General features: G+C 47.5%; 1 non-coding gene across 1 annotated transcript; it reads right to left on the bottom strand.

The window, feature by feature from the left end:
* Positions 1–10,480: 10,480 nt before the first annotated feature.
* On the bottom strand, positions 10,481–10,621 carry LOC148092107 (U4 spliceosomal RNA). Its single transcript, XR_015715370.1, has one exon. It is a non-coding gene; the product is annotated as a U4 spliceosomal RNA (small nuclear RNA).
* Between the last annotated feature and the right edge of the window lie 1,090 nt (positions 10,622–11,711).

Raw genomic sequence — 11,711 nt, 5'->3', positions numbered from 1 at the left:
TCACAGACCATTGCAGGAGCACCATCTGTGGTCACACTTACCAATTTTGACCAGTCAACGTTAAACTTTTCGAGACTTTTCTCAACCTTCAAAAATAAGTCATTTTCAGATGTTGAGTCTGTCATGGGTACCATGTCTAAAAGTTCTTCAGTGATGTCAAAATTCTCATCAACACCCCGGATAAATATAATCAACTGGCTTGTGTTATTTATATATGTACTCTCATCAACTGCAATAGAAAACCTCACGAAGGACTTCACTTTTTCTCGTAACTTGTCTTGCAAGTTTTCAGCCATGTCTTTTACTCGCTGAGCAACAGAGTTTCCAGTTAGACTTATGTTTGCAAATGCTTGTTTCTGTTCAGGACACAGGATTTCCACTGCACTTAGCAGACAGTCTTTTATAAACTCACCATCTGTAAAAGGTTTTGATGCCCGGGCAATTTTTTCACTTATTACATAACTGCATTTCACAGCAGCATCGTTTATTTTGTTTGTATTCGATGATAAATGGTGTAGACAGCTTAGACCTTTTTTTAGTTCATTAAGTTTTTCATCACGCATCTTTTCTGTATAACAGTCAAAATTCTTACTATGGTTTGTTTCATAATGTCGCCTTAAGTTGTATTCTTTTGACACAGACAAAATTTGGTTACATATTAAACACATAGGGTTATTCTTTACTTCCACAAAGAAATATGCTCGCTCCCACTTTTCTTGAAACATGCGACGCTCTCGATCCATCTTTCGTTTTCCCACTTTTGACAGACATAGGTGCAAAAAGAGAGTTGACCTTTATTTACTGTAAGAAACAACAGCTCAAGCCTCATGCTACAAGGTAACTGATATGGTTTTGAGAACCACAGCAAACTGTAGAGCCTTGCAAAGAGGGCAGCCACTACTCAGCTATGGCAGACTGTTGGTATGTGGGAACACAGGCCCACTGTCACCAGATCACCCCAATTTTTGAAGCAAAGCCAAACATTGAATTTTAACACAAAATCAGCTGACTTTCAGAAGTTGTAAGTTAAATTTAAAAATGTTAGACACTGTGAAGGGCAAATAAAATTAGTCTAAGGATCATGAATTACACCAGTTTGGGGCCTCTGTAGACCACTCACCTCCTAGCATGCGGCCAACGACTTCCAGGGTCATCAGGGCCTCCACCCCACACTGGCCCAGGGTGGCTTCATCCTGCAGGGGAGAACCTGCCAGAAGCACGACCTTATCCTCTGTGGTGAAGCCCTCCAGGGAGGCTACGAGGGCCTAGGAAGGAAAGGGAGAGTCGAGAATGCTCTGTGAGGAAGCCACAGGACAGGCAAAGGGCGATGGGTTAGGGACGCTCAGGATTACACTATTATCTTTACCTTGATCTGGGCAACTGTCTCCAGGCCGGTCACTTCAAGAGTGTGCAGCTCCCGGGCGCGGACAAACAGCTGCATGCCGGCGACTTGAGGACGGAGAGGAGCGAGGTCAGCAGCTGGCAGAGGCAGGGGGAGGATGCGGGAGCGCAGGACAGTTCGTGGGGCTGAAGGGCGCCCAAGGACCCGGCAACATCCTACGGGAGCAGTGGGGCATAACTGACTAGAGCCCGCAGGAGGGGCACGCGCGGCGGGCCAGTCCCCCTGCGAACCCGGGGGGTGGCCCCCGCTTCCCCGTCCCCCGCAGCCTGCGCCCTCCAGCCCTTCAGGTTTCAGTTCTACCTTGTTTTACCTGTGACACTGCCCCGCGCCGCCGTAACCGTGGAAACGGGATCCGCAGGCTACAGAGCGAGGGCGTGAACACACCCGCCGCTAGGGGCGCATTGCGTCACTGCCCCGCGACGGCCGCCCCCAGGCCGCGCCCCGGCCCTCGCCACGCCGCGCCGCCATCTGCGCAGGCGCGGCCCCGCCCCGGGCGCGCCGGGGCTCCGGAGAGCGGGCTCCCGGCCGGACTGTGGGGCGCGGCCGGTGATGGGAGGCGCTTAGCGTAGCGCCCGGTCGGAAGCCCAGCTGTTTGTCCGGACCTCGGACCCATGAGCCCTCCGCCAGAACCTTGGTTTTTCTTTCTTTTCTTTTTTTTAAATATATCTTTGTTGACTTCAGAGAGAGGAAAGGAGCGGGGGAGAGAGATGGAAACATCAATGATGGGAGGGTCCTTGATCGGCTGCCTAGCCCGCAACCCGGGCGTGTGCCTTGACCGGGAATCGAACCCTGATCTTCTGGATCCTAGGTCAATGCTCAACCGCTGAGCCACGCCCGGCCGGGCTCTTTCTTTCTTTTTTAAAAAATATGTTTTTATTGATTTTAGAGAGAGAGGAAGGGAGAGGGAGAGAAACATCAATCGGCTGCCTCCAGCCCGCCCCCTACTGGGGAATCTAACCGGTAACCTGAGTATGTGCCCTGAGCAGGAATCGAACCAGCCACACTGGCCAGGGCTGGAACCTTGTTTTTTCACTGGACGTGGACATCTCTCCTTAAGCACAGAAAGGGTGCAGAGCAAGAGAGTTGGTGAAGGGTGTGCAAGGGGCACAGGGGCTTCAGGGGGGGCCAGGGGCAGAGGAGGCGGGAGCTGCAGGAGGGATACTAGATGACCTCACTACAGTGAGCCACCTGGACAGCTAACAAACCCCGCCTTGCGGCCCCTCTTGCATTGTAACCCGGAGGCCTAGTCCAGCAATAAGTTGTTGTGTTGGAAAGACATACCCCAAGTGGATCCTTAAGGCAGAATAGTTATGTCATAGATTGTTGAAAAAAAACTTGGTCTGAATTCTAACTCAGAATTTACCCTTTCCAACCCCAATTCTTCTCTTCTGTGAAGTTGGGTAAAAGTAATTACTGTCTTGTAAGATTGCAGGAAATATGTATAACTCTCAGCACAGTGTTGGGTGTGTCTGTATAAATCCAAAACTGGGGAAAACCTGTCTCAGAAAGGGACTTTTTAAAAAATATATATACATATATCTTTATTGGTTGCAGAGAGAGGAAGAGAGAGACATAGAAACATCAATGATGAGAGTCGTCATTGATCGGCTGCCTTCTGCACGCCCCCAGCTGGGGATCGAGCCCACAACCCCGGGCATGTGCTCTGACTGTGAATCGAACCTCGATCTCCTGGATCCTAGGTTGATGCTCAACCGCTGAGCCATGCCCGGCCGGGCAAGAGACTTTTAAGTATGAAAACTTTAGACCTTTGCCTGGTATAATCCTTTACACTCCAGAGCCAGACTGAGTTCAAATTCCAGCTCCATGGTTTACAGTCTCTGTACCTCTCACTTTTCTTATTTCAGAATGGAAATAAACTACTCCTGAGAATTAAGTTAATGTACAGGGTGGGAATAAGTAGTTTTACAGTTTGTATGGAAAAAGACATGCAGGTTATGATTATTATAATAACTTTATTAACTCAAAAGAATGTCACAATGCAACTGTAAACCTACTTTTTCCCATCCCTGTATTTATAAAGCATTTAGAACAGTGTCAGGCAGAGTAAGTAAAACATAAATTATTGTTAATAAATAAAACAGAAACACCATGTTGGGTTTGAATTTGTGATCCAAACCTTCAAATGCATCTCCTCACTTGCGACCCACATGTGGAAGAAGCAGACATTTCAGAGGCCAACCCTTTTTCCAGCCTTGTACTCCACTAGTCTGAACTCCTGCCAAATTGAACCCAATGCTTTTCTACCTGCCCTACTTTATGGGGTGCTCTCAGGTGCACAACATCTTCCAGCTTGTCTGCAAGGACCAACTACTTATACCAAGCTCCAGATGAAAAGAGGGGAGACATCTGGCAAGTGGGTGAGTGGGTCAGACTTCTGGTCTCTGCCTTTTCGGGCCTAGGGAGCTGGAGCCCACAAGGCTGAACTGTCCTCCCTGTGGTCTGGAGGGATGAGGACTTCCGTTCCACTCTCCCACACCCTGCTGTGGGGACTCAAGCCAAGGCGAGCAGCAGGGACTTGCAAAGGAGGGAGAGTGGAACAGGAAGGCTCCTGGGAGGCACCCCACCCTGACACCTCTGCCCATGGAAACAATGGTGCCCCTGATAGTGTGGGGAGGAAGGGCCTGGAGTGGGAGCTAGAAGGAAGCAAGGACACCACAGGGACTCGAACCCTGACCCAGCAGTGCTGGGTGTGCCACCACCAGTGCCTTTTGCTTTTTCCTGCTCATTTTCTCACAGACTCAAAGGTGAAAAGCAAAACCTGAACGCGGCCATGAGCTGCGTCCAGTAAAAGAAACACCTACGGCGGCTCCGCGCCTCCCTCCCTCCCAGGCTCACTCCTTCCTATCCTGACACCCCTTTCCAAGTACAGCTGGGGGACTCTCGTCCCCTCAGCTTCAGGGCCACAGGTTTCCTGTTGTGCTGGATGCACGTCCGAACTGCAGGAGCCCATGAGGTCAGACGGGCAAACTGAACCACAAGTTATGGTCCTGCCTGTTCTAGGAAAGTGACAAGTTTTTTATGTGTACAGAAATTTCCAGAAAGATTTGAAGAAATTTGAGAGGCCACCTCTGTGTAGTAAGACTGGGATGGGTGAGAGAAAGGGACTTTACTTTCCTTTTGTATCTTTTCCATGGCTTGAATTTTCCACTCTATGCAGATTACTTTTCTATTTAAAGATAAAAAAATCTTAGGTTTTCTATCAGAACAGGAAACCTAAGAACTAGGGGACAGTTTGGGCACTCTGGCCCAGCTCGAATGCCAATGGCTATCCAGGTCACACAAATGCGTCCACCTGCCTCGCCTGTGGTCCTCCGATCTCTCCCATCCTCGCTGTGGAGTCCTTTCTGGGACCTGCCATTACTTGAACATGAAGTCAAAAGCATGGTGCCCCCACTGGCCTCTCACCGGAGTCTGAGTTCCAGGGAAGACGGGTCTAAGTCACCAGGGCCCAAGGTTCATGAAGCCCATCCTGGACCCTTAGCCAGTACCTGCCCCAGCCCACTGCCCGTAGCACCCACTGCTCCCAGCCCAGGCTCTGCCTCTGCGGGCCCCGACGGGTCCAGTGGAAGCATCCCCCACGAGCTCCGCAGTCCTTGTCCCGGAGTCCCATCACCTCCTCTCTTGGGGAGGGGCCCTCATGTCAGCCCTGAGGAGTTCAGAAGTCCATCCTCAGCAAGGTCCAGGGGAGAAGCTTTGGCTCAGAGAGGGATGAATTCTGCTCAGGGTCACACGGAACTGAGAACTGGGTCCTTTCTACTCATTCCAAGGAATGAATGTGAGCAGAGCCAGCCCCACTTCACACACACACACACACACACACACACACACACACAGTCATACATAACGGTCACACAGTCATATACACAGTCATACAGATACAGCCACATACATACAGTCATACATACACCGTCACAGTCATATATACACAGATCAGCCACACACACAGTCATACATACACTGTCACACACAGTCATATACCCACATAGTCATACATACACAGCTTGTGGACTACCAGGTGGGCTGAGTCACACCTGCAGGCTAGCCCCGCACCTCTCACCCCGGCTCCCTCACCCCCCCAGTCCCTCCTCCTGGCCCGTCTTCCCTCACAGCCTCCCTTCAGCTTCACCCCCACACACCACAAAGGGCAGCACTTACTGATTGCAGCAGGAGAGAGGAACCATGAACGGCCATCTAAGTCCCAACCTGACGATGAAGGAACAAAGCTCTGGCCTTAACAGGCCTCAGAAATGTGGGGAGTCAAAACATACTCTGTAAGATGAGCAAAGAATTAACGTAACATGTTAGTGACAGGCCTCAAGGCTTGTACTGCGGGGACCCCAGGGAGTGCACTACAGGGAAACGCCCGCCGCTGGCTAAAAGGGCGAAAGTTAGAATGGCTTCAAGGAACCACTCCGCACTCAGTCCATGAGCAGAAGTAAAAAGAAATTGTGTCTGCAGGGCCATGGGGGAAACAACAGTGTACATAACTCACCCCTTAGAACCATCCGGAGGGCACGGGGCAGTGAGCAAGGACAGAGCAACTGCCCCTTCCCTTTTGCCAGTTGGGACTGCTAACCAAAGGTAGCCTTGAGGTGTAAAGGGAGATTTGCCCAAAGACTCCGACGGTGAGTTACAATCACAAACTGCTGGAACCAGCCCCCCTGGCTCACAGGTGGCCCTCACAGGCTCACCCTGGCATTATTTCAGCATGGGGACCTGTGCCCACCACATAACCTGAAGTGGAAAAGCAAAATAACCAATCACAACCGTGTGAAATAAAGCAGAAAAGAGATGTAAAAATAGCTTCAAAACTCTGCAGTTGAAAGTAACCCCCTGACAGGTACTTCAGTCAAATGCAAATGCAAACAGGACGAAGCCCGGTGAGGGGGCAGGGGGCAGGTGCAGGTGCAGGTGCGGGTCTGGCCTGTCCACAGCAGACAACGTGAATTCCAAGCAGAGAGCCCTCCACAGAGGAGGTCGGTTTGTGCTGCGGGGAATCTCGAGGTTCCAATAACACTGCAGTAAAACACATGGAACAAAACTGTAAGCTGCCTCCATGGGTGTGGGGAGAACCAGAGGTGGTGGGAGTGTGGGCCCACTTCTCATTTACAGGATAGAGTGGATCTGGATCGGACCGAAAAACACCCAGAGGAAGGGACTGAACCAGAGTGTGGAACATGACCGACAATACTTCCCTGACTGCCGCGGGACATCGATAAAAATATCATACCTGAGCAATTTAGAAAGGGAGCCACAGGCTGGAAAAAGCCGAAACTGTACAGGTCACTCACTCAGGTAGCCAACCATTTGTTAAATCAGAAATTGATTACAATAGTTTAAAAAATAAAATTTTCCAAACACTTAAAAATTTTAAAGCATGCTTTTAGATAACTAGTCACATTATACAGAAGTGAAACCACAAAGCATATAGGACATAAGGGCAACAAACTCTGTCCCCAAATATAGATGGGGAGGCCTTCCGGTGCCCTGGAGTCACACCCTAAATCCTCACGGCAGCCCCCACCAGCCCCAACTTGCACTCTTCTGGGCCCCAGCCAGGCCCCTTCACAGCTCAGAGGCTTTGCCCATGCCCTTCTCTCAGCTGGAAATGCTCTTCCTTACAGGTTTTCCTACCCCAAAGTGAGAGCTCAAAGGTCCCCTTCTCTGGGTGAGGGCTTTGTCTTCACTCTCAGGCTGCTCTTTATTGTTAGTTTGTTTAATGGGGGCGCCATGAAGGCAGGGCTGGTCATCTTGTTTGCCTGTGTCTGTGAGACCATCTCAGTCTCTGCCATGGAGAATGTTGTTGGAGGGACCGCTGGAGATGGGAACCGTGGAATGAAGCAACAGTACTTCTCTATTTCCCTTTGTGATGCCCCCAGGTGCCTGCTAGGCTCTGGCCCAACAGAAGCCAGTACCTCTATTTGGGTGGCATCGGCAGCCTCCATAGAGAAACTCCACGCCTCAGCAGCTGAGGCCTTGTCCGAGGTCACAGGGGTGATGGCGTGGCGGGGCTGGAGCAGGACTGCCGCTTGCCAGCCTCCCTCACTGCGCTGCACCTTCCCTTCCCACTGTTAAAGTATGGGAGTCTGAACATAAATGAAGACTAGAAAAACAGTAACACAACAAAATCCAAGGAAAGCAGAAGAATGAAATAAAAGAAGTAAATAACAAAATGAAAGCAGTAGAACTGCTTATTTTATCTAAAGCTGTTTCTTTGAAAAGGTCAATAAAATGCATTTCTACTCAACACAAAGGAAACTAGGAATAAGAACGAAGTGAGAAAACTACTCAGAAAGAGAATATTAAAATGTAAAAGGATATTTTATACTAATATATATGAAAAAGAATTTTCTTAGAAAATATAACTTTAAAATTAACATAAAATAGAAATATTCACTAGCACAGTAGCTCAGGAAGAAATTGACCCTGCAAAAAGGAGTTGCGGCAGCCCCAGGAACCTGCCTCTGGCTCTATTTCTATCATAACAGGGACAGGAAGCAGCTGTGCCCCTCACTCCACTGTGTCCACACCATGTGACCTCATTTCAGCTTTGCACAGACCAAGAAATAGGTTTAACACCATTTTTGTTCTCATTTTATCACCGAGGAAACTGCCTTAAAGAATTTAAGAAATTTACCCAGACGGTATGGCTCAGCGGTTGAGCATTGACCTAGGATCCAGGAGATGGTGGTTCGATTCCCGGTCAGGGCACATGCCCGGGCTGCCGGCTTGATCCCCAGTCGGGGGCACGCAGGAGGCAGCCAATCAATGATTTTCGCATTGTTGATGTTCCTATCTCTTTCTCTCCCTCTCCCTTCCTCTCTCTGAAGTCAATAAAGACATATTTTTTAAAAAAAGAATTTAAGAAATTTGGCCAAAGTCACATGCTATTAAGTGACAAAGCAGGGAATAGAGGCCAAGTTGTCAGAGCTGTGCTCTTAGCCAACGCTCTACTGTGCTTTTCCTGATATTGTTACCAAAACCTGCCTGACAACACCCCTAAGTCAACAAGGACCTTCTGATTCATTTCTGTGTCGACAAAATAAAGCTCCAGGCCAGGGAATGTTTCAGAAACAATAGGAGAGCATACTATTCTATTAATATTAATGAAAAAATTAATACTCCATTAATATAATTAATCATTAGAAAATGAAAGAAAAACCTGAGGCTCATCTCAAAAGATGCAGGAAAGACATTTTAATAAACTCAACATTTATTACTGACTAAAAAGCAAACACTTCTGAGCAACCGAGATTCCAGGATACCTAGTGGTTGATGCCAGCTGACATCACACGTGAAGGGGTGCACCCGAGCAACGCTCTCATCTGTTTCACATTTAAGGATCGCATTTCTTTATCTGCCTCCAGACACTCGTGGTCTCATCGGGGACACCCTCCAAACTTTAATCATTCACACACCACTGTGAGACTCCCCCCCTAACATTTGAGTATAGCAGCCCCCCCCCCCCATTAAATTAATTCATTTTAAAGATGTGAAAGTGGAATCACCAACTCCCGCCTGAATGCGAAAATGTATCTGCAAATGATATATCTGATGAAGGCGTAGTATCCAGAATATATAAAGACTCTTAATAACCCAATAATGAAAAGACAAACACCCAGTTTTAAAGTGGTCAAGGATCAGCATAGACACTTTTCCAAAGAAGACACACACATGGTTCACAGCACATGAAAAGGCGTGTGGCATCAGTTATCAGAGGAAAGCAAATCAAAATCACGTGAGCCATCGCCCCTCATGCCCGTTATGACGGCTGTAATCAAGTCAGATAAGAACAAGTGCTGGCAAGGATGGAGAAGCTGGAAGCCTCGCAGAGTACTGCAGGGATGTAAAACGGTACAGCTGCATTGGAAAGGTTTGGCAGTTCCTCAAAAAGTTAAACAGTTATTACATGGCCCAGCAATTCCTCTCCCAGGTCGACACCAAAGGGAATTTAAAACTTACGTTCACACAAAAATTGGCCCACAAATGATCAAAGCAGCGTTATCCATAATAGCTAAGGAAGTGAGAAGCACCCAGATTCCAGATGATGAATGGATAAACCAAGCGTGGGATATCCGTACAATGGAACTTCGTTCAGTCACAGGAAGAAACAAAGTGTTGTTAAATGCCACACTATGGACGAACCTTGAATACACTATGCTAAGTGAAATAAGACGGACACAAAAGGACAAATACATGATTTCACTTATATGAGATACCAAGAATAGGCAAATTCGTAGAGACAGGAAATATAATAAAGGTGACCAGGGACTAGGGGAGGAAGGGAGGGGCAGTTATTGTTTCATGGGTAGAGCTTCTGTTTGCGATGATGAAGTAGTTCTGGAAATGAACACTGGTGATGGTTACACAACAGTAAAATGTTAACATCCACAGAACTGCGCACTTCGAAAGCATGCATGTTCTGGCATGTGAGTATTTCAACCTAAAAAAGGAAAAACAGGAAAAATAACTTTATTTCAAAAGAAAACTATATTATCACCATAAATGGAAAACCAGTAATTTTTCAAATACATGTTAAAATAAATACATAAATATTAAAATTTAAAATGACTATCAGCAGGTCATCCCTAAGGACCAGCAGCAAGGCAATTACCCCTTCAGCGACTTGATGCAGGCTGCTGGGGCTTATGTGCACCTTCCAGGGCCCTGCTTGACCCCCCTCCTTCATTTGCTGACAAATCCCACGGGTCAGGCGGGAGCAAGACTACGATGCTCACAGCTCATTAGTAATTACAGCCAATGCCAAGAAGACAGGTGAGAGACGTGTGAAAAATGAATAAATCACATGGATAATATACTTATTAAAGGTGACTTGTTACTTACTTGGAAACCCTAAGAGAACAGTGCCAAATAAGCACAATTCTTACTTTAACCCTCATCCCACTTCTTAGTAAATAATACGATTATACTTTCTTAAAGATGGGGAAACTAAGGCAGAAAGCTGGTCACAGTAAGAGGCGGGTCCAGCGTGAAAGCAGGGTGATCTGGCTCAAAGGTTTACACTTTTAGCAAGATACTGCATTGCCTCCAACTGGCCCTAATATTGAAGTTCAGCATAATTTACTACACACACGTCTTACCATGTGTTACCATCATCTGAATTTCTTTTCCCTTTATTAGCAATAATCGCAACTCAGATAAACCTCATTGGCTACGATGCTGCCATTGCGCAAAGCTCGTCTGAAATTTTAATTGAAAAACACACCCAACCACAATACAGAAAAACCGTTCTAAAACAAATGTCATAAGTGTGCATAACCTGTGTCAGAGCAGTCTGAAATTCCTGAATCTAAATTTCTTAAGGAAAATCATCCTATCCTTAATGAACAGGGAGGCCAGTTTCTAAATGGGAAGTCGGTACTGTAATATGTTTATATTCATAATGCAATCCCAATAAAAATTCAAATACTTTCATTACAAATCTAAAATAATTAAAACATTGGGTTGGCTCAAGGAAAGACAGATCAGTGGTACAGACTAGAAAGTTCAGAAACAGAACCTAGTAATTAGATTAAAGTATTTAGTCCATAATCAAGCAGTGGCATTTCGGATCGACAGAGAAACAATTATTCAGTAAATGGTGCTGGGAAACTCGGTTAGCCATTCTGAAAGAACTGAATTAGCTCTGTGCCTCATACTGTACAGCAAGTTAACTGCTAGGTGGGTTAAAGAGGTAAACCCCGGGCAAGACCCAACATGCAAATTTGAAAGGCGAACTACAAACCTGGAAACCTCTTTGTGATAAGGGTGACTGTCCTCAACCCAAAGAGCTCCGGGGAGTGGCAACTGAAGCAGCGCCCAAAGCAGCTGACAAACGCCAGAAGCGAACATTCGGCCTCACGAGTCGAAATGTGCAAATGAAAACACCGGAACACTGTTTCTTGCCTTCCAACGAGCAAAGATAAAATCAAAGAGGGCCAAGGGTGCGGGAGCTGCTGCTGGTGGGCCGGGAAAGCCAAGCAGAGCCGCCAGGGCACCGGGCAGCCTGGTCAAAGCCTCCTTGCGGGTCACACCCTCTGAGCCAGCAGTACCACTGCGAAGAAAGTCCCTTAAGGAAACCACCAGATTTCGGCATGACAATGTCTTAGAAAACAGGAAAAAGCAATCTATCCTATTTCAATAGTAAGTCAGAGGCAAATTATCATCAGGAAACAGAAGAGTGTTTGACTGAAGGCCGGGCCCACGCACGCTACTCCCAGAGCGGGCTCCGGCCCGCGCCAGTGAAACAGCGAAACCGCCGAGGGCGGGCTGCGCGGTCTTGCTCCCA

The sequence above is a fragment of the Miniopterus natalensis genome, chromosome 11, assembly GCF_054644295.1.
Source record: "Miniopterus natalensis isolate mMinNat1 chromosome 11, mMinNat1.hap1, whole genome shotgun sequence".
In the NCBI taxonomy this organism is placed as follows: domain Eukaryota; kingdom Metazoa; phylum Chordata; class Mammalia; order Chiroptera; family Miniopteridae; genus Miniopterus; species Miniopterus natalensis.
This window is presented reverse-complemented; position numbering and strand designations above follow the sequence as displayed.